The sequence below is a fragment of the Vigna umbellata genome, chromosome 1 (genome assembly GCF_029865625.1).
Source record: "Vigna umbellata cultivar VRB3 chromosome 1, Vumbellata_1.0, whole genome shotgun sequence".
Lineage (NCBI taxonomy): Eukaryota > Viridiplantae > Streptophyta > Magnoliopsida > Fabales > Fabaceae > Vigna > Vigna umbellata.
The window spans coordinates 35,174,978-35,179,309 of NC_142165.1; the positions used below are offsets into that span (position 1 = coordinate 35,174,978).

Sequence of the window (4,332 nt, forward strand, 5' to 3'; positions counted from 1 at the left end):
GGACGTCTAAGGGCATTCATACCAAAACGCGAACCCGCGAGGAGTTACGCTCACTGTTCATCGTCTTCCTCGCGTTTTCCCTCTACGCCTTGCATTTCCAGGTTGCTTTTTTTATCTGTTTTGGACCATTTAATCTTACTTTTATTCCGATTAAATTGTTAAGTGATGAAATATCTTTCATTTGGACCGATTAAAAATCTTTTTCGGTGCGTTTTGGTACAGTTTGTTGCGTGTTCTTGGGCGGCGTTTTTTGGCCTACGTTTTAGGTCGTCCACTCCTCCATTTCCCTCCATTTTCATTTTGAATATGCTCTTTGGGTAGTTTCTTCGTTAATAATTTTTTTATAGGGTTTTGTGTATGCATGTTTTTTACTTTAAGGTTTGCATGTGTTATTGGCTTTTGAATATGCATGTATTAGTTGTGTTATTATATTTTCATGTTAGATTATAAGTATCAAATCATTGAGTGACCCTTAGTTCCCGTTTGAAATTTAACACAAACAATTAATCTTTTAATCGTTTGTGTTAAATTTTGAATTGTCCGAATATTGGACAGTTTGAGAAAATTAATTTTCATAATTTGCAAGAACATGTAAGTTGGAGTCTATGGATAAGATTGATAAACTTTCGGTTCAATATTTGTGTTGTTCTCCGGATGCATATTTGATTGTGGTCATCGTTGACTACTCTCATTTCGTGTATTTCGGAGACCAACGCGAAATGCTGCCGAAATTTTATCAAATTTATGATGTAGACTTCAATGCACGTGTCATAGCAAACTATGAAAATTAATTTTTTTGAATGGGTAGGGCCTAACCTTGTGAGAGTTAAAAAGTTAAACTGATGATTTCACGAACATAGAATGGATCGAAGCTAGATGAATGAACGTCACATCAGTGAAGAATATGATAAGGGTGTTTCAGAGTTCTTGCAATACGTTGAACAAAATGCTAAGTCTGTGAACGGGACATATTTTTTTCCTTGTGTGCGTTGTCTTAATCAAATACGGCAAGACTTAGGCAATATGCGTGACATCTATTCATGTTCGGCATCATGAGGACTTATACCGTTTGGACTTGGCATGGAGAAGTATTGGACCAGCCTACCACGTCACGAGGAACGGATTATGTGGAAGAATGGATGAGTGATCATTTAGAGGACATGATATGTGATGTCGGTGAAGATAGTTTTGGAAGAGCTAATTTGTATAATTCTCTAAAAAATGATTCAGAGCAAATGTTGTTCCTCGGATGCTCGAACTTTACACGTATGGCTGCAATTTTAAAGTTCTTTAGTTTAAAAGCAAGGAATGGATGGACCGATAAAAGTTTCACCAAGTTGTTGGAGTTGTTGAAGGAGATGCTTCCAGAAAATAATACTCTGCCTATTCGTAATTACGAGGCAAAATTTTTTTTATGTCCAATGGTCTTGAATATCAAAAGATACATGCTTGTCCTAATGATTGTGTTTTACACACAAAGGATTTTGCTTCACTAAAGTATTGTCCAACATGTGGTTTATCCCGTTTTAAAAAGAAATATGACAGAAACACTGCCGATGAAGGTAATGATGGTGCACCTGCTAAGGTGATGTGGTATTTGCCTATAATACCTAGGTTCAAACGTATGTTCTTTGTTAAAGAAGATGCAAAGAACCTTAAATGGCACTTTGACGAAAGAAAGTGCGATAGTCTTCTTTGACACCCTGCTGATTCACCCCAATGGAAAAAGATTGATGAAAAATTTCCGGAGTTTGGTGCAGATCCAAGAAACTTAAGACTTGCACTTGCAACTGATGGTATGAATCCGTATGGAAACTTAAGTAGCAAACACAGTTCATGGCCAGTAATGTTGATGATTTACAATCTTTCTCCTATGTTGTGCATGAAGAGAAAATATGTGATGTTGTCCATGATGATATCGGGTCCTAGACAACCTGGAAATGACATTGATGTTTACTTAAAACCTTTAATTGATGATTTGAATTTGTTGTGGGAAGAAGGGGTGGACGTGTTTGATTCACATGTTCAGGAACAGTTCCGTTTGCGTGCAATGTTGTTTTGCACTATAAATGATTTCCTAGCATATGGAAACTTCAGCGGTTATAGTGTTAAAGGTCATTTTGCATGTCCCACATGTGAAGAAAACACTAATTACCATCAATTAAAGCATGGACAGAAGACAATATATACAAGAGATTGAAAATTCCTTCCTCGTAATCACCCTTATCGTAGATTGAAAAAAGCATTTAATGGAAGTGTTGAGGATGAGGTTGTGTGCAGACCCCGGAATGGTGAAGAGGTGTACAACGAAGTCAAAAACATTGACATTGTGTTTGGAAAACATCATAAAAGTACCCTTGCAAAAAACATTTGGAAGAAACAATCAATATTTTTTACGCTTCCATATTGGTGTCACCTTGTTGTTAGACATTGTATTGATGTGATGCACGTTGAAAAAAATGTTTGTGACAGTGTCATCGGAACTTTATTAAACGTCAAAGGGAAGAGCAAAGACGGAATAAAAGCACGACAAGATTTGACTGACATGGGAATCCGATCCAAGTTACATCCACAGATAATAGGAAGACGCACCTATCTGCCCCCAGCCTGTCACACACTTTCTAAAAAAGAAAACAAGAGTTTTTGTAACTGTTTAAGAAGTGTGAAGGTTCCACAAGGTTATTCTTCAAATATTAGTAACCTTGTTTCTATGCAAGACTTAAAGTTAGTTGGTTTAAAGTCCCACGATTGTCATGTATTGATGCAACAATTGTTACCTGTTGTTATTCGAGGCATATTACCTCATTCTGTTAGGGGTATTCTGACACGCCCGAGTTTTTTCTTTAATGGCATTTGCAAGAAAGTTGTTGACCCTCGAGGTTTAGATGAATTGGAAAATGAAGGAATAAGACTACTGTGTCAATTGGAGATGTATTTTCCACCTTCTTTTTTTGATATCATGGTACATTTGATTGTTCATCTAGTCAGAGAAATTCAAATATGTGGGCCGGTCTTCTTAAGGTGGATGTACCCAGTTGAAAGATACATGAAGATCTTAAAGGGATATGTCAAGAATCAATATAGACCAGAAGCTTCAATCATAGAGCGATACGTTGCAGAGGAAGCCATTGAATTTTGTTCAAGTTATATGCCATCTTGTGAACTAATGGGTCTTCCCAAGAGCAGACATGAAGGAAAATGTGAAGGTAAGGGTGTTCGAGGTGTGAGAATTCAAAGAGTTAGCAAAAAAGAAGTTGACCAAGCTCATTTATACATCTTAAACAACACTGTTGATGTGATTGCTTACATTTCTGACCACATTAATGAAATAAAGGTAGCAAACCCAAGAATGAGTGAAAAATGACATCTTAGTGAACATGTCAAAACTTTCTTACAATGGTTTAAGAAAAAGATTTATGCGACTCCAGATGTTTCTGAAAGTTTATTGAGGTTATCTCGTGGACCGAACGCAGATGTCATTACATATGGTGGGTACTATATAAACAATATTTCTTTTCAGACAAAGGTAGAAGATGAAAAAAGTAGAGTTCAAAATAGTGGCGTCACACTACAAGCTGAGGTTGTCCACTTTGCTAGTTCTAAAGACAAAAATCCAATCACAGCATCCATGAGTTATTTTGGAAAAATACAAGAAATATGGGAAGTTGATTATGTCACTTTTAGAGTCCCGGTTTTCAAGTGTAAATGGGTTGATATAAATTATGGTGTCATGACAGATGACTTTGGTTTCACATTGGTAGACTTGAACAAGATGAATTACACTGATGAACCATTTATCATGGCTAGTCAAGCAAGACAAATATTTTACGTAAATGATCCAGCGAATAAAAAATTGTCCGTGGTTTTAGAAGGAAAAAACATGCATGGACATGATGATGACGATTCTCTTGATATACTTGAGACAACATCTGTTGCATCTAGACCCATTGAAGACCCAGTTGATGACGTTGCCGATGTCATCCAGGCAATTCGTAGTGATCACAATGAAGGGATTTGGGAGAAAACAATATCTTAATAGGTTGTGATAGTTAATTATTGACTTTATATTTATGTTCATCAAAATTGAATTATTACTAACCTTGTATAATTTTTCAGGTATGTCGGCCTCAGACTCAGGATCGGGACAGACCAGACGTGGTCGAGGCGTCACATGATTGGTAGATGTGACAGCCGGAGGCGTTGATGGGCAGAGGAGACATGTTGAGATTGACCCCAGATCAGGTCAGGCATCAGGGCCAAATGCTGATAGGTTTAGGAGTTATCTGGGTAAATTAGCAAAAAGCCATGTCTCTATCCTTCATGCAACTTGGG

At 37.1% G+C, this 4,332-nt stretch overlaps 1 pseudogene; it reads left to right on the top strand.

Annotated features, from left to right (window-relative positions):
- Window positions 1-1,798: 1,798 nt before the first annotated feature.
- On the top strand, window positions 1,799-4,036 carry LOC148205237 (uncharacterized; annotated as a pseudogene).
- The last annotated feature ends 296 nt before the right edge of the window (window positions 4,037-4,332 follow it).